Raw genomic sequence first — 24,023 nt, forward strand, 5'->3', positions numbered from 1 at the left:
ATAAAACAGCAATTTGTTATTGCTCACATTTCTCTGGGTTGACTTGGCTTAGCTGGGAGAGCCTCACTTGGGATTTCTCAAGTAGTTGACTTCAGGTGGTAACTGGTGGTGGAGTCATCTTAAAATCTGGATGAACTGCATACCCAGAATGTCACATGCCTGATGACTAAGTACCTTTTTCCTTAGCACAGTAGTCTTCCCTTTCTGCATGGTAGCTGAGGGCTCCAAGAGGAGAAACAGAAGAGGCTAGTTAAGGATTACTCTGGAACTGGTAAAGTATTACTTCCAGTATAGCTTTTGGTTAAAGGAATACAGGGTCTGTTCAGATTCCAGAAAGTAATGAGAGTTTCATTTCTTGATGGGTGAATATCAAGGTCATGTTGCAGGACAGCATGTGGGTTGCTATATATTGTGGCCATGTTTAGAAAATTCAACCTGTCATATCATATATATGAATTGTGTGGTTTAATGGGTAAAAAATATATTCAATTGATTTTAATTTGTTATAGATGAGGTAAATATCGTAAGTTTAAACAATGACATAAAAACATTAAGAAAGCATTGATAGTGACCAAAAAGCATAATATTAAATTTACTCATAATCTACCTAAAGTTCATATATTCACACCACATTTCTCATTTGACCTCATAACTGGAAAGATCACAGTTCTAAATTCAGGTTAAAAGATGTTCAAAAACACTTCATTTTAAAAAAAGATAAAAATATATATCCTAAACAATTTTGAGTTTCTGGAAACTTATTTTTAATGCATATTGTTAAAGCTATTTCATTGCTTAGAATCTCATTTTAAGAATAATCCTTCATACAATTCAATGAAATTAAACTACAAAGTATATCCTTTTATGGAACATAAATTTCTCAATTTGAGTCATTTTTAATACATCCTTATTTCCTGAATGTTAATTCTATTTCTCCCCTGGATGCCTTTAAATTTTCCGTCATTTTGAGTATGATTTGAATCATGAACTTGAATATTTGGTTACACACACACACACACACACACACTCATATATAGTGGCACAATCATCATTAAATTCCTGACAGAGAAAGTTTTTATTTTACTGGCAAATTTTTAGATAATATTGATCACTTAGAAGTTGTCTTCAATATATATCCAAAGGGATCTAAAGAAATTAGTACTTTATTTTTCCCTCACTAAATATGAATTCTTGATGTTGGTGGTCCAAGCCTGATAAGTAACTCTAAAAGTTCACCAGAAATTTTGGATTCTTCCAATGATTCTATGATTTATTCACTAAAAATATCTGTTAGAATTCCAGCCTTTATATCTACATTTTGGGCAGGCAAAAGCCAAAGATCATAAAAGTGCACATAGCAAGTAAGGGAGGCGAGAAAAGATACTAAGTTGGCAAGTGGCAGGTCCAGACGCCTGATGTAAAAAAGTCACATTTCATTAGCTTTTTGAAAATTTCATCTTATTGTTAATTATGGCCCAATTTTGTCTATACTAGTTTCCAGTTCTGTTAACACTGAAGTTATACCTTATTTATTGTTGTGTAATTGGTTTATACCTAACACACTTTGTTGTTTTGTTCCCTCAGAGTTTTTATATTAATACTCTTGTTTTCATTATGGGTTATAACATGATGTTTTGCAGAAAATTTCAAAAATTAAGAAAACTTTATAAAAGAAAAGTAATATTACATTTCATACCATTCAAACATTACTATAAAACATTCTGCTATATAATACTCCAATATTTATGAATCATATATGTAAATATATGTGTACATATGTATATAATTATTTATACAATTGCTACTTTTTCATATATTTTAGAAAGTACATTTAAAAAATATATAAACAGACACTGTACGAGAAATTAGTTTTGTGACTGCATTTTGTCATTTTTCACAAACCACAACTTATTTAGTTGATCTCTAGTTGCTTTTGATAATCTACAGTTGTAAATGTTATGTTACCAGTGAAGTTCTCTGAACATGAATATTTCTATCTTTAGTTATTAGAATTGTTCAGTGGAAATGAAATGAATCAAAAGTTAAAGATATGTAAAGGACAAGGCAAAATATCTGTGGAGACTAGAAAGTAATGACATCAAGGATATGAAATATGCAATGCTTACTTGTGCATTTGTTAGGGTGGACTAGAGTGAATTAAGCAATTGTTTTAGCTTCAGAAGATGAAAGCATCAATATTTGCTCATATTTCTTTAGGTAGATAGAAGCATGCAGTGCTCTTTACATAGAGAATCTGATGGATGTTTGGAAGAGTCACATTCCTTGTGAGTTCTTATTAAATATTCAACAAAATGACGTTATATAAAGAGAACAAGAAACTGACTGAGAACCAATATGAGTTAGGAAACAGGTATTAACTTCTCCCCATTTGGGTAGAGAAGAGAGATGGAAGAAAGTGTTCGGTAAGGAAATGCCATAATCTAGACTCTACAATGTAGAGACTGTGTCAAAAATCAAGGGCAGGATGTCTCTGGTTTATAATTGTCTGTTTTTGCTTTGTTGTGTTTTGTACTGTTATTATTTTTTTTACACTGATGTCTTACTTGGTTCCACTATATTCCTGCTATAAGTGAAACCATCCAATATTTTTCTTTTTCCTTCTGGCTTATTTCACTGAGCATAATTCCTTCCAGTTCCATCCACATGCTGCAAATGGCATGTGTTTATCTTTTTTGATTGCTGGGTAATATTCCATTGTGTACATGTATCACATCTTCTTGATCCAGTCATCTATTTTTGGGCATTTGGTTTGTTTCCAAGTTTTACCTGTTGTAAATAGTGCTGCAATAAACATAGATGTACAGGTGTTCTTTTGAATCAATGTTTTTGTGTCCTTTGGATAGATCCCTAGTAATGGAATTGCTGGGTTGTATGGAGGAAGGAGAGGGATCAGAGGGAGTAAGGGAGGAGCACAGGAGACTGAGGTGATGGTGCACGGGTACATTGGTGAAGGAAACTCTATGGGAACTACACCTGAGGGAGCGGGGGAAAGCAAATACTGTTTAAAAATGAACGATGATGTAAAAAAAATTGTTATGAAAAAAGAAATAAGGAATTAAACTACCTTGTAACCTTCAGTAGATGGGACTAATAAAATGGGGTTATTAACTCTCCCTCAAAAAAAATAAAAACAAAACAAAAATCAAGGGCAGGTATAGGTATCTAGGATCTTGATCAAGGCATTACTGATGGCATTTAGTCATGGTGTGTATGCATTCCTGGATATGAAATTATGTACCAGTAAGATGGTAAATGGGCTTCAGGAGATTTACACTTAAATAATGTACAATGTTCAGGGAGACCTGATTTTTCATAACTTTCATGAGTAAAATTATCATAGGCTTATTGTTGAGTCACATTTATAATAGAAAGTGTGGGTGTTAGTTTAGTGCTTTTGGAGGCCACATTTGGGAGAGGGAGAGAGAAAGAGGGAGAAATATATTAGTGATGACTTAGATTAATCAGCTTACTTAGGTATCTAGGAAAATAGAGGAATAAATCAAAAAGACAGTTGACTTTCATATACCTCAAAGAGCAGAACAAATGGGGGTAACAACCAACATGACTTTGAAAGAAGTAAATCACTGTGAGTTAATCTAATTTTATTCTCTGACACAATGACAGGACTTAAATATGAGGTAAAGCTTAGAGTTCATATATCTTCACTTCAGCAAGGTTGAGTTTTTATCTCACATAACGTTCTCATCAGCCAGTAAAAAAAATTGTCTTGTGTAAAGGAAGACTTAGCTTGTTATTTGTCATTTAATCAGTGACTTGCTGAGGAAGACCAAGTAAAACTTCAGAAGGGCTCGCTCATTGTATGCTTATACTAAATGATAATTGTTTTAATCTCCTGAATTTAAGGAGACAAAATAAGGAATGCATAACCTAGGAAAGTGAAATTTGTGGTTATTCAGAAGAATTCAAAGTGATCATAGGAATAAAGTTGGCTGATAGAAGTCATGGTCTGTGAGAACCATTAATTGGCACTTAAAAAGTGATAATTGCTAGTGTAATAAAATGTAAATGGTGTGTGTGTGTGTGTGTGTGTGTGTAACAAATTATCACATTTAGGCATTCTGACACATTGTTGCTATAAATTAGAAATGAGACCTGGTATAGCTGCTTGGATTATTCAGGGGCATATATAGTGTTTTCTGTCTTAATGCATCATTTGTCATGTAATACTCAATCCCCTTGTATGTTCTTGGTTATAAGACTGTAGAACATCTTAATCTATTTGTAGGAATTTTCCTTTCTTAATTCCTTTAAAGTGCTTGACTGTTCTTTAATAAAGTAAGAAATATTGGAGGAAAGAATTCCTCTAAAAATATATGATTATTCTACTAAAATTTCTCTGCTTCCATATGCATTTTTCAAAATAAAATTCCGTGTCAAATTGGATAATCTCTTTAAAGATATTTTAAAGGTAAAAAAACTCAGTATGTGTAATACTAAAAATGCCTAAAACTCAGTTCAAGACATAATAGAAAGAGCTAGGGCCAAAGAGGCAACAAATACTATGTCACTATGCCACTGGCTATGGGGATTGTAAAATATAACCAGATTGTGGGATTTTTCAAATATGAAAACTGTGTGCATCCTTATTAATTATGGAGTTTAACAACTCTTGCAGCCTCATGCTATTTTGATCCAACAATTCCCCTTCTGTATATTTTTATCCTCAGGAAACACTCATGCTATGACAGAAGTTGTACACAAAAGGAAATTTGCAGTAATTTTTATTCCTTATCTTTTATAAATATATCTTGTAGTAATTTATATATGAAAATGTAGAAAATAAATGATGGCATGTATGGAAGAGTAATCAGTGAAAAGATTTTTTCATGATAAAAATTTTGATATTGCCACAAAAAGAGATTCACAAGTAAAATGAGAATCTAATTATAAAATAGTTTATAAGGTAGAATTTGTAAAATAAAAGTCTAGAAGAAAAAATAGTTGTACATAAAATATATTGTAGGAATTAATTTTAATTCTTTGTTTCTTTTTTGAATTAAAAAGTTTTTGGTAATTTTGATTTAGAAAAACAATTAGATAAGAAAAATCCAGTTATTGATAGCCTCATAGACTGATAATATCCTTTTTCTTTTACTGATGACTACTTTCTTTTGGTAATATTTAACTTTGTTGAATTTAGATAATATAAAAATTATTGTCTGTATGATTTATTTAAAAAACAAAAACTAGTTTCTGCATACAGTTTCCTTTGCTTGTATCTTAAATATTTAATATGCACACAGAAATATATAAATTATAAATAAATACATATCTTTAAATATATTCAACATATAAATTTATGAATTATATATAAACATAATATATTTAATACATGAGAATATATATCATTCTAAATCTCTTGCTATCATGGTTGTCAAAAACATGGGTGTGATTCTGACTTACTTTTTAAATTCTCATTTTTTTCTTCAATTAAAAATACTTCATTATTTGTTTCTGTGTGATGCAAAAACAAAACGAACTCAATGAAATTAAAACATTTATTTCTATATTTTTTTCACTAAGATTTTTTTGTTTTCTTTTTTTATTTAAATATTTTATTTTATATAATTCTTACATCTTTTTTCATCTTTGCACAATGTATGCATTTTCATTTTAGTTATATTCCCCATACAGTTGCAGTCCCCCCCCACCATTTTGACTCTAGTCCTTCCTCCCACCCCCCACCCCCCAGTGTGTCTCTGGTTTATAGTTGCTTGTTGATTTTGATTTTTCTTTGTAATGATTAGTCTTTTTCCTGTTCTCTTATTTAGGTTTTCTAAATTCCTGCTATTAGTGAGACCATCTCATTTCAAACAAACAGAAAATTTGCAACTTTTGTACTTAAGAATACTTCCTTTACAGATTCATTAATTGTTTACATTTTGCTTCTTTTGCTTTATTATTTCTGCTAGGATTCTCTGCATAGATGTATGTAAATATATAGCTATATATGCACTGTAGGGTAAGGTAAAAGGTATCAGGCTTTTCTGCCCTTCCGCCATCAGGATAGATGAGAGAGCCCTGTGATCCTGGGTGCATGCCTGATGGCGGGCACCTGAAGTGGGTACACCTGCGCTAAAAGACTGATAATATAAGGGTGGTGCAGCAGAGTGCGGTGTGGTGGTAGTGCGGTGTTAAGAGTGGAGGAGTGGAGTGTACGGAGGATTGTTGGAGCGACTACAAACCACGGCGAAGAGTATGTGGCTGCTAGAACCGTTCATAAACCTGCTCAGAATGGGTTGGTTGCTTTACATGCACTTATATATATTTTTTGCTGAATCATTTAAGAATAATGTCTAAACATCATGTTTCTTTAATATTTAGTGTGCATTTCTGAAGAACATTATCCTATATAACCACGGTACAACTGTGTAAATTAAAAAGTTCATTATTAGCTAATTACCATTATGTAACTCAGTGCATTTAGAATCACTTGTGTATTTGGCTGTCTTATCTTTTAAGCTTTTTAAAACCTGGAACATTTTCTCAATCTTTAATGATTTTGAAGAGTTGAGACTAAATATTTTCAGACTTTCCTTAATTTGGGTTCACACCAGATAATATCCAGACTTTCTTTAATTTCAGTTTGCCTGATTGTAGTTGGTGGGCAAGGAGACTTTGCCCACCAACTCCAGTGCTTGAAAATTGCACAGTAGATATTCTGCCAGATTATGAAATAGTTGAGTGCAGAAAGCATATCCCTGCAAAGGGGTTAAACATCTCTGTGTTCTGGAGGCTGTGAGCTTCCCCTTGCAAAATGTTCACTCTTCCTAAAAGCTGGAAATGAGGATTCTTATGAGAAATCTGCTTTTGATTATTAAGTGTCTTGAAAACATAGTGTGGGATAACCAAAACATGATGGTAAACTGAATTTTGGTTATTATGCCAACCTCCTCTGCTCTGGAAGCTTTGAGAGGAATTTGCAGTCTCTGCTCTGGAAGTGATTGGGATAAGGCCTACCAGACTTGAGTGAGAATTACAGGTCAGAAAAGCTGATTATGAAACCAGGATTGCATGTTTATTAGTTGCGTCAAATTAGGCAAATCTTGTGATTAATGTTTTAGTTCTCTTATATGTGATGATGAGAATGTAAATATGAAGAAACATACAGATCTGCTAATTTTTGTAACTTTGTTGTTCTGCTGAAATTATATGAGAATATAAATTTGTTTATTTACTAAGTTCTAACTTAGGAAAAAAATTTATAAAAATTCATGGTTTCTTAGGAATTTCCTGATATAATTTTGACATTTAACTGCAAACTTGCCAATTCTATCTGGTTTCTTCTTCTTGTTTGAAAGTCTTTGTGTTGGTCATTTGTGAAATCATATATTCCTGTGCCAGGTAGAGGCTGGAGTCATCCTGTTATCTTTCACACACTAGAGGAAGATATATGAGGTCTTAAACTCAGAATGCTTGTTCTCTGTGTTGAACTTTTCATTTGGTTACTTTTGGTTTTGCTGAATATGAAAGCACATCTCCTGTATTTTAAATTGGTGTTTCTGCTTAGTACTGTAATGAATCAAATTTCTCTGAGCAGAAATTCTGTTGGTTGTTGAGAGCTAATGGTCCTCTAACAATGCTTGATACTTAGGAGGTTTTTTATTTGTTTTATCCGTAGTGTGTTCGATCTGTCTGAAACAACAGGTACTTTAAATAGAGTTGTTTTATTATCATTAGGTTGTGTTTTATTTTGCTTCTTTTGAAAAACTCTTTAATGAAACATACTCAGTAGCATCAAAGCCACTTAATATTTCGAACTTTGTAATGTACTCTTTCCCTAAACAAATTCTTTAATAAATTCTTTTTTATCAAAATAAAGTAACTTTTTATCTTATCACATTGACTTTCTGAAAAACAGAACATGGAACTTTGTGTATTTTGTGAGGTGTGCAAGTGGCATGTCTGTGTTTTTCTCAGAGCATGATTTTCAATTAGAATTGAAATGCAATTACATTGTGAATTGGTGCAATTCTCTGGATAAATCAAGCAAAATTCTCTTCTAACTCAGTGATATTCGTATCAGACAAATGTACATTTTAAAAAAGTTGAATTATGTTAATAACCATCTCAAGTGTCCAACTAAATTTACTTATAAACACCTCATTTTTTGAGATGACTTTTAGGCCATGTGTTTCTTACTTATATTTACACTTGTTTCTTACTTATACTTACACTGTGTTTCTTTTACTCTTGAAGCCAATATGTAAATATTTCTTATCTGTAACTTAAGGGTGTCCTCTTTGACTAATTGTAAGGTAAGTAAAGTATCAGGCTTTTCTGCCCTCCCACCATTAAAATTAATGATCGATCCTTGCGGTCCTGAGTGCATGCCTGATGGCAGGCACCTGGAGTAGGGTGTGGTCGTGCGTAAGTGGGTACACTTGTGCTGAAAGACTGGGCTTATAAGGGTGGCGTCATGGGGATGCTAGCAGCACAAGAGAGGAGAGCAGATAAGTAGAACGAGAGAGTAGAGAAGAGAACCACAAGAGAAGCAGAGGGACCACCAGAGAATGCTGGAGAGCCCAGAGAGTGTGAAGACTTGCTGGGGGGCTGGGAGGCCTGCCAGCCTCCTGACCCCCCAGCACCCCTGCCTGTCGTGTAGCTGGTAAATCCCAATAAAAGCCTGCAAAACCCACCGAGGGCACTTAGGACTCTCTCCTCCTTGCCCCGTATGCTCGGATCATAGAGATCCTGCTCTGTGCCCATTCCTGCCTTTATATTGATGTGTAAAATATTTGCATATAGTTGGGAATATTGTGTTCACCAGCTCATTATGCCTTGCTATGTATAATCTATATTTTGCAAAGCCTTATTTCATTATGTTAAAGTATATAGTGTCTAAGTGTTTGTTGGTATGAATTAGTTTTTCTGTGACCTTGGGAAAATGGCTTACTTTTGGATGTTTATCTTCTCACAGATGCAGTTTGTAGGAGTATTTTGAGGATGAATGTTTGCAAATCATTTTGAAATTGCCAAGCACCACATACAGTAAGTAATACGTATTTTTATTTTTTCACTCAATTGCAGTCATGCTGAATGAATTTGGCAGACAGTCATAAAAGAACACATTTCTATTTGTAGTTCCTGATATTTGTGAATATTGAGGAAAATGTATATAAAAGGTAAAAATTTGATGAGCTGTTTGCTAGCAGGAATAAAGTAATATAATTTCAAGAATTCTAATGACTGATTTTACTATTGTTCCGTAGACATACTCACACATAATATTTCTCACTTAAGTGAGAAAATTTTTGTTCTCTTAACCATAAATTGAGAACAGTGAAGATGTGTGCCTGTGTTTATTATGATTAGCCTGTGTTGATATGGAAATTTTTAAATGTATTGAATTATTAAGATTTGCTCTGTTACCAGTTGACTTATATGTGTTGCTTAATTATCCCTCAAATATTGTAATATCATTATTTTTATTCCTGTTTTCTAAATAAGAAAACAGAGATCTAGGAAGGTTTTATACCTTCCTTAATATCGATTAAAAATGATGAGTTTGGGCTTTGAATACAAGACTTTCAGAAAATAAAGCCTCCACCAATAACTTTGAAAAATTTAATAACTTATTTAAGAGCCTGAGTATTTGAGTTCAGACATATTTTGGTTATTTCCTTGGATTTTATTTTGAAGATGTTGAAGATTTATTTTTTGTATTGTGTGTTATGACTTTACTTTCGTTTCAAATGATGTTTTCCAATTCCACACTTGGCCTGGTTTGAATATATATGTAGGAGATATGTGAAAATGTAGATTATGAAAGTGTCTAAATAATCTAAATTATTCTTGGATGAAAAGTACTTAGAGTAAAAGTTCTGAACTTCTCCAAGAGTCTTCTTTCACTCATAAAAAAAACTCAGTCAAATGCTACCTTTTTATTACTTTGGAGTTGGAAAGGACTAGATCATAGAGTCTTACCTCTATATGCCCAAATTCCTTGTTTGATGAAGTAGAATGACCTGAACGACAATTCAAAAATAGAATTTCTAAAAAATATAGAAGCTATATGGCAGTATTGATAATGCTATTTGTACAGCGTCTCCCAATATGTCTACCTAAAAAAAAGTTGGCATAGTGTAGTGGCTTATGAATTCGGACTCTGGATTGATACCCCTGGCTTTAAATCCTGGATATATCAATCATTAACTGTGTGCATGAATAAATTCCTTAATGTCTCTTTAAGGAGGCAGATGGGGTTATGGCATGGGTGGATGGTGGAGACAAATAAAAATGTTATTACAAAAATGAAAAATTTTGTAATAGTAAGAGTTGTTCAGAATAACAACTAATAAGATATGTAGTTATAAATAAATATGAATCTACCTAAAAATAAAATGAATATAAGATTAAGAACTATGTCACCTGTGATGAGTTAATGCATATAAAGTATAACACAATTCCAGGTACTTAGTAAATTGATATTTCAATTCAAGTACATTTGTTATTAAGCATCATAATTTCATAATCTTGTCATATAAAGTATACATCAATGATAAACAGAGACTACTGTTCACAGAAAGAAACTAAACTTTAGTTTTTTTATAAGTAGGGACAGATGCTTTTAGTAGACACATTTATTCTTTGAATTTTTAATAGAGTCAACCATTTACTCAAATATTATGTATCTGAAATCAGAACATATATATTCATTTGTATGTATATATAGATATATAGGCACATAGATATGTAATATATATCCTTTTGTGTTAGCTACATACTTTGGCTGAAAGTATATTTGTATACTTTTTGGAGAGAAGAAGGGGTAGTTGTGAAGTACTTATGGGGTGTGATATGCTTATTTTGACAGTGAGAGTGTAAACTTATAGATGCAAAATACAGAAAGTAGTTGAAATGATTGTCAAACAATTGGAGGAACAGTTTCATCCAGTGTGTTATTAAACAGTTCATGAAATCTGAAGGGATGTGGGCAAGAAAACAGTATTTAGTATCTATTAATTCCACACACATTACATTCAGCATCTCAGTTAATCTGAACAATACTATCATGAGGTAAATATGTTATTTCCATTTATTATGTGAGGAAAATGTACCACAGAAAGTTTAAATCTATCATTCATGAGGCTGATTGAATTATGAAGCATCTTTTTTAAAACATGTTAACATAAATGTTAAACATAAAATCCTGTGAATGATCTAATTTTATTTTATTCGCATAAAGACACTGTTTCCAAACCTCAGATTATGCATATGAATCCCTTAGTAAGTAGATGATGATGCAATTTCAACTAAAACAAACGGCAGATGTTTTATGGTAAGTGTTAATAGGACCACTTGGCAATTCAAAACTAAATTCTTTGGGAAAAAATTGTATGAGTAAGGAAAAAAAATTAAATTTTATTACAAATAAAATTGTAATTTGCTTTTTTCCTAAAAGCACAGAAATGGCTTGTGTCTAATAGTCTTCTGGAACTTTGAAGTGACAGACCATACCTTTTTTCTTTAGAGAGGAAGTTTATCTTTGATTTTATTTTATTTTTTATTTCTTTTATTGAGATAATATTTGGGTACTTTCAGCAGGTATTACCTCTATAGTAGTTGACACACCACCAAATCACCCATATTCCACTACCATTGTGCTTCCTTCCCTCTTTGTTCTTAACACCTGCCCCTATCAGTCCTTTGGTTCTTCAGTTCTGTAGTCAGCTATCAAGGTTTAGTTTTTAAACTTGTCTTTATATGATTATTAGTTTAGTTACTTTTTATTTCACACATTAGTGACACCATCCAGTATTTACCTTGCTCCTTCTGACTTATTTCAGTTAGTATTATTCCTTTAAGCTCCATGCATCTTGCTTCTTTAAGCTCCATGCATCTTGCTTCAAATGGCATGGGTTTATCTTTTTTTTTTTTAAGTGCTGAGTAATATTCCATTGTGTAGATATACTATATCTTCTTGATCTAGTCATCTATAGTAATAGTGCTGCAATAAACATGGGAGTGACAGTTTCCTTTCAAATTTAGTAGTTTTGAATTTTTGTTTTTTTTGTATAGATGCCTTGGAGTGGAATTACTGGGTTGAATGGCAGATGCATTTTTAATGTGTTGAGACACATCCATAGTGATTTCCATAAGGGTCAGACCAGTTTGCATTCTCACTATCAGTGGAGGAGTGTTCCCCTTTCTTCACATCCTAGTAGGCACTTGTAGTTTCTGGGTATTTTTTATGTGGATCATTCTCACAGGTTTGAGGTGGTATCTCATTATGGTCTTGATGAGCATTTCTCTAGTAATAAGTGATTGTAAACACCATTTCATACACTGTTGGGCATTTGAATATATTCTTTGACGAAAGGTCTGAAATTCTTTTGCCCATTTTTAATAGGGTTATTTGTTTTGTAGAATTTTATGAGTTCTTTGTATATTTTTGAGAATAGTTCTTTGTCAGATGTATGCTGTACAAAAATTTTCTCCCATTCACTAGGGACACTTTTTTATTTTAGTTATGGTTTCTTTTGCTGTGCAGAAGCTTTATAGTTTGATATAGTCCCAGCATTTATATTCTTTTTTGTTTTCTTTGCTGTTGGGGATGAATCTTGAAAGGCATCACTGAAGCTTATGTCATGAAATGTTTTGCCATGTTTTCTTCTATGCATTTTATAGTTTCAGGTTTTACATTCAAGGTTTTGATCCATTTTGAGTTTATTTTGGTGTATGGTGTGAGATCATGGTCTAGTTTCATTTTTTGCATGCAGTTGTCCAGTTTTCTGAACACTGTATATTTAAGAGGCTATCTTTGTTTTAGGGTATGTTTATGGCTCCTTTGTCATAGATTAACTATCCATATATGTGTAGTTTTATTTTTGGGCTCTCAATTCTTTTTCATTGATCTGTATGTCTGTTTTTATTCCAGTACCAGCCTGTTTTAATTATTATGGTTTTATAATATAATTTCCATTCTCTTCTTTGTCAGATTGTTTTTAGGGTCTTTTGTGACTGCATTTGAATTTCAGTAATATTTGCTCCAGTTCTTTTTTAAAAAACCCATTGTTATAGTTATTGGAATTGTGTTGAATGTCTATATTGCTTTGGATAGGCTCCAACAACATTTTGATGGTGGTGTTCCTTCTAATCAATGAAGAGGGAATATTTGTTCCATTTCTTTGGGTCTTCTATTTCTTTCAACAATGTCTTATACTTTGTATAGATTTTTTTACCACCTTTGTTAGGATTAGTCCTAAGTATTTATTTTTTAGGGGTGTAATAGTAAATGGGATCATTTTCTTAATTTCTCCCTCTGCTATCCCATTGTTTTTATATAGGAAGGCAAATGATTTATGTGTGTTGATTTTATACCCTGCCACTTTGCTGAACTGATTGTTTCATTTAGTTTTTCTATGGATTCTTTTTTTTCCCCTGTGGCTTCTTGAGGGTTCTCTATGTGTATTATCATGTCATCTGCAAATAATGATATATTTACTTCTATCCCAGTTAGGATTCCTTTTATATCTTTCTCTTGTCTGATTGCTTTAGCTAGAACTTACCAAACTATGTAGAATAGCACTAGTAACAGTGGTAATCCTTGTCTTATACCAGATCTTAGAGAAATAGCTTTCTGTTTTTCACTATTTTTTATTAAGAATGATATTAGCTATGGGTTTGTTTAGATGGCTTCTATTATATTAAGGTATGTTCTGTTTAACTCCAGTTCTTTGGGGGTTTTCATCATAAATGGACTTGGAAAATGCTTTCTCAGCCTTTATTGATATGATCATTATAGTTTTTATCTTTTTATTGATGTGATGAATTATGTTGATTGATTTTTCTGGTGATGATCCATCCTTGTGTTCCTGACATGAAACCCACTTCAGACTACATCATTTTCTTGTAATCCTTTAACCACTTTATGCAATGCAGAGAAGTTTGGAATGAAGAGTTAACCTTGGCTTAATCATTCCCCTTCCTATTTTTCATTTCCAGGTTTGTCATTGTTCAGACACTTTTTTACAACACACTGACCATGCTATGCCTTCCCTTTTCATCTCTTTGATGGTCTTCATCTTCTGCTACTTTAGCCATGCCTTGATCCCAGGGTCTTAACACTTCATTTCTTGAAACAAGGCATCAGCGATATTTTACCTGAGGGATAGTTTCAAATTTACTAGTATTCAGGATACTATTCTCTAAAAATGAATGGGGTCAAGCCTTTTGTAATCTCTCACTACTGTTGAATTGGAGAGTGGAGACTTAGAGAAATGTCTTTCAATTTCTAGATCTGGTCTCTGAAAGACAAAGCAAGTTTTAGTAATTCTATTTTGTGTAATTTGATAGATACCAATCACATACTCATAAAATATGAGATGCGCTGGGTTAGTTACATTCTAGAATAAGAAACAAAAATGATTCTCAAGTAAACATTGACTTCAACTTTAGGAAATAAGATATGCTCAGGCATAAATAATGCAACGAATATGTTATTGCCATGTGGTATCACGAGCGTTATATGAACTAATCAAATCAATACAGAGATAAAGAGGTTATGAACAGGTGAAAAATAGAGTACTAGAAAAGATCTGGGGAAGATATAATTCTGAGATTCATTGGTCCATGGTTTCTTCATAGAGACTGCATTTATGCTAAATTTTAATGCAGCTGTAAAATGTTAACAGAGAAATCAGGGAAGCAGCATAAGAAAGTATGGAGGTAAAGAGGCATACTTCGTATTCAGTGAATGACAAATGAATTAATTTGATAACAGAATAAGTTTTTTATGTTGGATGAAAAATAGATAACACTGGAAATTAAGGCTGGAACTAGGTTGTAGGAAATACTGATAATCAGTTAAGAAACTTGAATTTAATTAGTGTACAATTGAAAATCATATTCTGTCATTTCCATTCGGGGAGTAGAAGGTTTCTTTCTTCTTTGAATACTTGTGTTGACTTCCGAATGAATTTTTGTAGGCAGGTTTTTTTTTTTTTTTCTTAAGGAAACTGTAGAAGTATAAGAATGAAGGGATGGTAGCAAAACGTGAGGTTGTACCAGTGGGAACAGAGGAATGACTGGAGTCAGGAAGTAATAATAATAACAACACTTGTGTGGCATTTACTATGTACTCAGTTCTGTTTTAAATGATTGATGTTTATCATTTAATTTAACCTTAAACAATCCCGAGAGGTAGACGCTAATGTCATCCCATTTTGCACAAGTGAAAACAGTTTAAAGTTTTCTAGTGACTTATCGTGGGTAAAATAACCAGAAAATAGTGGGGCTGATACTTGATTTCATTCTGGCAAACTCAGATCTCTTCATTTAACCACTATACCTTTATCCTGAAAAATAGCTGAAATTTCCTGAAAAATAGCTGAAATACACTGGAAGATGATGTTAACAATAGAGAAACATATTTTCCTCCCCAAATTTACCCCCTTTTTTTATTTAAGACTGTTGGTAGGGAGAATATTCTGACCTTTTGGGAGATATATTCCTTATGGTTAGTGATGACTCTCTTCAATATATTTCCTTCTTTGCTGGGCAACAGGAACCATATAATTTATGATACTACTCAATTATAAATTAGAATAGTAAATATGTCATTGTAATGTAATTTGTCTTCCTTCCTTAGCAGAGCTTAAAATGAAAAAAAGGATGGAGTGCTGAATTAAAGATTTAGTATTTTAGGTCTATGAAAGACTAATGTTTTAGACTTAGTTTACCTTTCATACTAAACAATACTTTTGACATGGAAAACCTAACACCCAACATAGGGAGTATTTCTCTGTTTTAAAACTGGAGAAGCAGCATACTGTACTGTGTAAGAGCTTGGGCTCCAGAAATATACTGCTGCATGGGTTTCTATCCCAAATGAATTCCTTTTAACTGTGTGATTTGGTGTCAATTATATAAGTTCTTTGTGCCTTTGTCTCTTCACCTTTGAAATGTGAGAGTAACAGTACTATGTTTTCTGAATCTTCTAAAGATTAAATAAGATAAAGCACTTACAGTGGCTTTTAACTCACAGTGAATTCTTAATAGATATGAGTTATAGTCATTGAATTTTATCTCATATCATATTTTTATAAAATTTCATTACAGAATTATTCCCTTATAAAATTTTTTATTATGAATTTGTTAAGGGCATAGGACAATAATTTTTATAAGGAAGCATCAATGTAACCATTATACAGATCAACAAACAGAACTTTTTCTGCTTTCCAGAATCCTTGTTTTTTCTGCTGCTCAAACATTGTCCCCTTTTATTCTTGACAGCATTTTTGTGACTTTTTGTAGTAATTGCTTCCTTGCTTTTAATTATAGTTTTAACATTTCACCATATATTCTAGGCACACAATTTTAGTTTTAACTTGGTTTTTGACTTTATATACATAATAGTCATATGGCATGCATTCATTTTTGTCTGGTTTCTTCAACTGAATGTATATTTCTAAGTTTCATTAATGTTTCTAAGTAATTGATTACTTTTCATTGCTATGTAGCTTATCATTGTATAAATATAATACAGGGTATTCAACCATTATATTTTTGATGGTCATTTGAAATGTTCCTAGGTTTGGGCAATTATGAATTATGCTGCTATGAATATTCTTTTAAAATTTTTCTTGGTCCACATATACATGCATTTCTGTTGGATATATAGTTCGCAATGAAGTTGCTAAATTATATTTTATGCAAACCTTCAATTTAAGTAAATACTGTTATTCAGATTTCCAAATTAGTTACATTAACTATGCTCTACTCAGTAGTATGTGGAGGTTCCCATTGTTTCATTGTTACTAATATTTGGTATAATCCATTCTTTTAATTTTAGCTATTTTGGGGTAGTTTGATTTGTTTCTTGTTTAATTGTGTGATTATGATATATGATTTAATTGCCATGTGGAAATTATTGTCTTTAAATTGCCTGTTCAAGTGTATTGAACACTTATTCTTCTTTTGTTATTTCTTTATTGTTAATATGCAGTTATATTTGGATTAAGAGACTTCCTTCAGTTAATTATTACAAATATCTTTTCCCTCTCTATGACTTGAATTTTTAATTTATTTTTCCCTATTTCTTTTATTGAGGTAATATTATAACACTGTAAATGATTCAAACATATAGGATTACACCCCTTTAGGTGTGTATATGAACACACCACACACACTACCAAGGTGCCCATAATCCTGTACCATAGTCCATTGGGCCCCCTCCACACTTTTCTCTCAATCTCCCTCTCCCTAGTATTCTCAATTCTACAATCAGATTTTTAATGTTTGTTACTGAGTTGGTTCTCTTTGACCCTTTGTTTTGTTTCTCTCTAAGGTACATGTTAGTGAAACCACCCAGTATTTGTCATTTTCCTGCTGACTTAGTTTGTAACATAATCTCATACAGTTCCTCCCATGATGTCACAAATGCCAAGTTTATCTTTCATTTTAAAAATATTTTAAATTAATTTATATTTAATTGAGGTAACATTTAGTCATCCCCATCAGGTATTACCACCATAGTGCATCCACCACCAACTCACTCATACTCCATTGCCACGGACCATTATGCTTCCCTTCATCCCTGTTCTTTCTTTTTTCCTACCTCCTTCCTCTTGGAGTCTCAGTTCTGTAGTCAGTTGTCAAGGGTTAGTTTTTCAGCTTGTCTTTATCTGACTATTATTTTAGTTACTTTGTAATCCACACATTAGTGGCACCATCTGATATTTATCTTTCTCCTTCTGACTTATTTTACTTACCGTTATCCTCTCAAGCTCCATCCATGTTGCTGCAGATGGCATGGCTTTATCTTTTTTTGATTGCTGAGTGGTATTCCATTGTGTATGTATATCCATATCATTTTGATCCACTCATCTCTTCTGGGGCACTTAGGTTACGACCATAATTTAGCTATAGTAAAATAGTGCTATAGTAAACATGGGAGTGCAAATTTCCTTTTGAATTAATGGTTTTGAATTTTTGTTATAGATGCCTAGGAGTGAAATTACTGGTTCAAATGGAGAGGTGTCTATTAGTTTTTTTAACCATTTTTTGATTGGATTGTTTTTCTTTTTGTTTGTTTTGTAAAGTTTTATGCTTTCTTTGTATATCTTTGATATCAGTCCTTTGTCAGATTATGGCGTGCAAAAATTTTCTCCGGTTCATTAGGGAGTCTTTTTTGTTTTAGTTATAATTTCTTTTGCTGTGCAGAAACTTTTTTAGTTTGATGTTGTCCCAGCATTTATATTCTCTTTTATTTTCCTTGCTGTTGGGGATGAATCTTGAAAGGCATCACTAAAGCTTATGTCATGAAATGTTTTGCCCATATTTTCTGTGATGCATTTTATGCTTTCAGATTTTACATCCAAATTTTTGATCCATTTTGAGTTTATTTTGGTATATGGTGTGAGGTCATGGTCTAGTTTCATTCCTTTGCATGCAATTGTCCAAGCTTCCCAACACTGTTTATTTAAGAGACTGTCCGTGTTCCAGTGTACGTTTGTGGCTCCAGAGTCATAGATTGAGATCATCTTATTGCTTAGTACTATTCCACTGTGTATATATGCCTCATCTTAATCCATTCATCTGTACTTGGGCACTCATGTTGTTTCCATAGCTTGGCTATTAAAAATAGTGCTGCAATGAACATGGAAGTACATCTATCCCCTCAAATTAGTGTTTTTGTATTATTTGGGTGGATACATAGGAGAGAAATTGCTGTTATAATATATGTCTGTTTTTAATATTTTGAAGAACCTCCTTTTCATAGGGACTGCCCCAGTTTACATTACAATCAAGAGTATATGATGGGTACTGTTGTTCATTTTTGCCTACATTCATTTGTGGTCTTTCTGCTATGGGCCATTATCAAGGTGTGAAATTGTGGTTCTGATTTTCATTTCTTTGATGAGTGATGATTTGCATTTTTTCATGTGCTTGTTGCCATCTGTATCTCTTCTCTGGAGAAGATTTATCTATTAAGCTCTTCTGCCCATTTTTTTTTTAAATTGTTACTTTTTTTCTTTTTATTGAGTTATTTGAGTTCTTTGTGTATTTTGGATTTCAGGCCCTTGTCAGTTGTATGGTGTACAAATATTTCCTCCCATTCAGTCATTTTTTTTTTTTTTTCCGTTATACTTTCCTTGACTGTGCGGAAGTTTTTAGTTTGATGTATTCCCATATGTTTATGTTTGCTTTTGTTTCCCTTGCTGTAAGAGTCAAGTATTTCTGAGATGCCTATTGTAACTTATTCTATTTCATTTCTGATTCTATTTATTACTGTTTTCTTGCTTTATTTTTCTTTCTCAGTGTAACTAGAGCTTTGTCTATTTGGTTTATTTTTTTTTTTTTCAGGAGCCTGATTTTGGCTTTGTTGTTCTTTTGTACTCTTTTTGATTTCTTCGTTGTTTATTTTCGTTTTTTTTTTTTAATAATTTCCTTTTGTCTATTGCTTTTGGTTTTGTTTGTTGTTCTTAATCTAGTTCATTAAGGTGAGAGGCAGATTTCTTATTTGAGCTCTTCTTATTTGATGTGGTCCTGTACTGCTTTTATTGTGTCCCATAGTTTCTGGTAGGTTTTATCTTCTTTTCCATTTGTTTCCAGGTACTTTTTAATTTCTTCTTTGTTTCTTCATTAACTGAATATTCATTCAGTATTGTGTTTTTCCATTTATTAGGTGTTCTTTCCCTCTTTCTTTTTGTAGTTTATTTCTAGTTTGGTATCATTTTTATCAGAGAAGATACTTGATATAATTTAAGTCTTCATGAGCCTAGTGAATCTTGTTTTGTGTCCTAGCATATGGTCTATATTGGGGAATATCCCAACAACACTTAGGAGGAATGTGTATTCAGCTTTTTTTGGATACTGTGCCCTATAAATATCTGCTAATCCCATGTGGTATAATTCCTCATTTATGACTATTATTTGCTTATAATATAAGAGATCTCATTGATTTGTCCAGAGGCTCCACAAACGAGCCTCTGCAGCCGCTCAGTGCCTTCATCCACAAAAGGAGAGCCTCCTTCCTGCTCTCAGCGGGTGAAGATCCAGTTGAGATGTGCACATCCCACACCTTAGGCACTTACAGTCCAGCTGGGAAATGAGAGGGAAACAGGATGCTGTCCACACCACCTGCCCTGGCACCGAGTCTTGGTGCCTCCCACGGCTGCCATGCAGAGGGGGTCATTTGTCCTTTGAAATCCCCTACCACAATTTTCTTCTTAGCAATCTCTATTTACAGATTTGATAATAGTTGCCTTACATATTTTGATGCTCTTTCACTTAGTGCATATATGTTGATGTATCTTATGTCTCCTGATGTATTCTCCCCTTCGTCAAAATATATATCCCTGTCAATTGTTAACTATTTTTGCTGCAAGTCTTTTATCTGATAAAAGTATGGCTCTCTGTGGCTTTTTCTGGGTCAATTTACATGTAATATTTTTTAGCCATTTACTTTTAGCCTGTGTTACCCTTTAGAGTTAGACCGGTCTCCTGAAATCTGAAAAACACTAGGTTTTGTTTTCTGATCCAACTGGCCAATCTGTGTCTTTTGCTTTATGTTCTGTGCCGCATGAATGATAGAAGAATGCAATAACAAAGAAACATGCCATCAGTTGAGTTATCTGCCCTCAAAGAGATTTCCTGGAAACTTCACACAATATTTTTAAATTTAATCATCCTTCTTTCTTTTTGTGGTCCAAAAAAGGTACCCCTAAAAGGCTGAGTGCACATTCTTCCCAAGTGTTTGGTTCACAAAACAAGTGTTAGTAAACTCATGAGATTGAAGTCATATCAAGTACCTTCTCTGATCAAAATGGTACCAAACTAGAAATCAACTACAAAAAGAAAGTTAATAGTCCTGCTGCAATAGAAGCTGTTAGTTTTATATAATATTTTAGCTACACACACAACTTCTCTGAATGTGTCTCCAGTAAGAAAGGGGAGGAAACTGGTTAGGTTTTTTCACTTTGTCATTCATATTTTGAAGATGGAGATTGCCTTTACATGATCTGAGTTTTTGAAGTGAATTGATTGGGTTAAAATGCATTGGTTCTGTCGTCACACAGAGTTGGGTTCTGAGTTGAGTTCTGCTGTTACCATCTATATGACATTGAGCAAGAAGGTTCTTAGCCTATCTGTTTCTACTTTCATAGCTGTAAAAGGGTATGATATTCTTGAAATATTTTGATGAGGATTGAATGTAACATTTGCAAAGAATCTATCACAAAGGAAATGATAAACAAGGGATATATATTCAATTTTACCCAATTTAGTAAAATAATTCAGTTATTTAAGGAAAGACAGATTCTACCCATGCCTAATATAGACTGATAGGGTAAGAAAAGTTTCTCTTGAATAAAGCTTTCCTTTCATGAGAACTGCAAATCTCAATATCTGTCTTTTAAGTGTATCACTGATACAGTGATATACTTTGAACTATACTGAAATGTTACTCAAAATAGGTTTTTGATAGAAGCCCATTATATAATGTCAAACCAAAAAAGGTTTATGATAGAAGCCCGTTATATAATGTCAAACTAAGAAACAATGACTTCCAGTTTAAATAATATCATTAGAAGTTTTGAAACTTGTGAAAGTCATTATAACACTTAGGATTTCAGTTTCCCCAGCTGACAAATCAACGAGGAGGATGAGTCGACCTCCGCCACCTATTTGACAGCTTTAAAGTACTATTTTTCTATGCATTTTTATTTGCCTTGGAAAGATTTTCTTGCCAAAAAAAGTATTCTAGAGATCAGAAATAAAGTGATGTAGACTCACTTACTCAAACCACATGTGACTTTTTATAGGAATTGGATTTGTTGAGAGGTTTTTCCTGTTTTGTACTGAAACGCTAGATATTAATAGAACAATATATTGTTTTATGCTAAAAAATCACTGATTTTAAATTCTAGCTATGAATATTTCTAGTTTAGACAAAGCATTTCATTTTGGGCAAGTCACTTAAATTCTCTGAGTCTTATATTACTCACTTATATATGGACTGTATACATTGAAGTCATGCTAAAGATGAGATGAAAAAAACCTACATGATAGTACCTGAAAATAACTGTTCATTAAATGCTAAGCTCTTTAGAAGGCTGATTGTATAAAGATTATCTTCCTACTTCTGTTATAGGGATTTATATGATAAAGTTTTATAAATAAAATGCAATAAAATAAAGACAATAGGAAAAACTTTTGAAGTCTGTATTAGATTTTGCCAATGTTTCTGTTTACGTTATGCTATAGAAAGTTGTGGCAAGTGGGAGGGGGGTCTAGTGCACTCCATAGAGTGCCAGCCTAGCATAGCATGTATATAGTTTTGTGTATGAAAGTATTTCCTTTAAGTAAATTTGAAGATGTGATCTTTCTTTGCATCTGAGGCATTCTGTTTGTGATCCAGTGAGACTGAAACAACTAGCAAATCATTTACAGTGTGTGGCTATTAGTGCTATCTGTTCTCCTGAATTGCTCATTTGAATTGACAGTTAAGTCTCCTTCTCTATAAATAGTAAGTTATTAGGAAGTACATGGTTCCCATATGGCAAAATTGTCTCTGTTGTTAAAATGATTAAATTCAACAGCAATGCCCAACTTTTAAAGGATGTTATGTTTTATGATAAAAGCCTAAAGATTATTTTTATTCCCAAACTAACATATATCAAGCTTATATAACCTCTCTGTATGTTTGTACATATGCATATTTATTCATCTTGGTATAACACTCTTAAGCTCTTGAGATATGCCATATGTACATTAAAGTGTGTGAAGTGCGCTAATATAAGTATATAGAATAATGGATTTTTATATGTTTGTATTGCTGTTGTCCAGATAAAGATGTAGAACTTTATTACCCTCGATATATTTCCCTTATATTTCTTTCCTATTAATAAAATTTTGTTTTTTAATAATTTTATTTTGAATTGTAATGAGCTTCTAAAAATATTTGATGTATTTTGAAAGGCTACCAATCTTTTAGAATTTTCTGGAATATTTATATTTATGAAAAAACTGTATAATACAGAATAATGCAATGAACTGTATTAATAATATTATAAGTAGTAAACTAGTTATACAGTCACTGAAATAAAACAGGATTGCAATGTGAAAACCTTATGAAATTCTATCCAAATCTCCCACCTGCAAACCAAAATATCAAGCTGCCACACAAACTGGTGAGTGTTCTATTGGTCATGTTGCCAGGCAACCTCAGTCAGTATCAGAGACACCCAATTGAGCAGCATGTAGTCAAACTAGAAGGTATCTTGGAAACAGAAGGGTCCTACTGAAAGAGAGTGAGGGAGGTGAGAGGGAGAGAGATACAAAGAAGAAAAGTGTTTTTAGAGCAACTATCCATGTTAATCATGACTACAGTTTCTTTCTAGAAAGATGCAACTAGCTTAGAGCAAAATCCTTTTGGTTTCTACTATCTTCACTGTGTTTTCCTCCTTTGCTGTGTCTACAGGTATGAGTGCACAGGTTTGGCAAGATGCATCATTATTTTTAGGAGCAAAGAATGTTATGTGTCATTTTCAGCATATTCTTCATGCTGAAAATTTTTCTACTCCCCAAGATTTCATTCAGATTTTAACTATAGTTATGTATTTGATTCATTCATGCTGAAAATAATTTATCTGATTTTTATTTTAGATTTTTTATATTCAGGTAATGTTAGTTTACATCATTTTTTGTATTTTGTGAGTATAAGATACCCCTCTCCTCTCCCACCCCCGGTATTATTGACACAGTGCAACCACCAACCAAGCACCCATGATCCTCCACCACATTAGTCCATTGTGTTCCCTTTACACCTTGCTCTTTTTCAATCCATATTAGTTTGTTTAAAATAAAATAATGGAAAGCACAAAATAAAATAACTACCATCTGGAGTTAACCCCTTTCTTGGAAAGTAAAAATGAATAGAGGGGGCCTCCCTTGTGGTGCAGGGGTTAAATTGCAGCACTATGAAGCTATCCACAGCCACTGCAACAAGGCAGGAGTTTAAGCTCAAATTTGCCAGG

The 24,023-nt window shown here is 32.8% G+C and overlaps 1 protein-coding gene across 8 annotated transcripts in view; it reads left to right on the forward strand.

Moving 5' to 3' along the window:
* The window catches only part of GALNT13 (polypeptide N-acetylgalactosaminyltransferase 13), a 446,421-nt gene that overhangs the window by 20,195 nt on the left and 402,203 nt on the right, over positions 1–24,023 (forward strand). For 6 of the 8 annotated variants that reach the window (XM_054699734.1, XM_054699735.1, XM_054699736.1 and 3 more), the window contains one exon: positions 8,963–9,033. The gene's annotated coding sequence lies outside the window, so the exon portion shown is untranslated. Of the gene's footprint in view, positions 1–2,262; positions 2,286–6,176; positions 6,281–8,962; positions 9,034–24,023 lie in introns of those variants that run through there. The other 2 variants (XM_054699733.1, XM_054699731.1) reach the window with 2 other exon arrangements.

This window comes from Talpa occidentalis, unplaced genomic scaffold (genome assembly GCF_014898055.3).
Source record: "Talpa occidentalis isolate TD23 unplaced genomic scaffold, MPIMG_talOcc4v2.1 talOcc4.3, whole genome shotgun sequence".
NCBI classification, from domain to species: domain Eukaryota; kingdom Metazoa; phylum Chordata; class Mammalia; order Eulipotyphla; family Talpidae; genus Talpa; species Talpa occidentalis.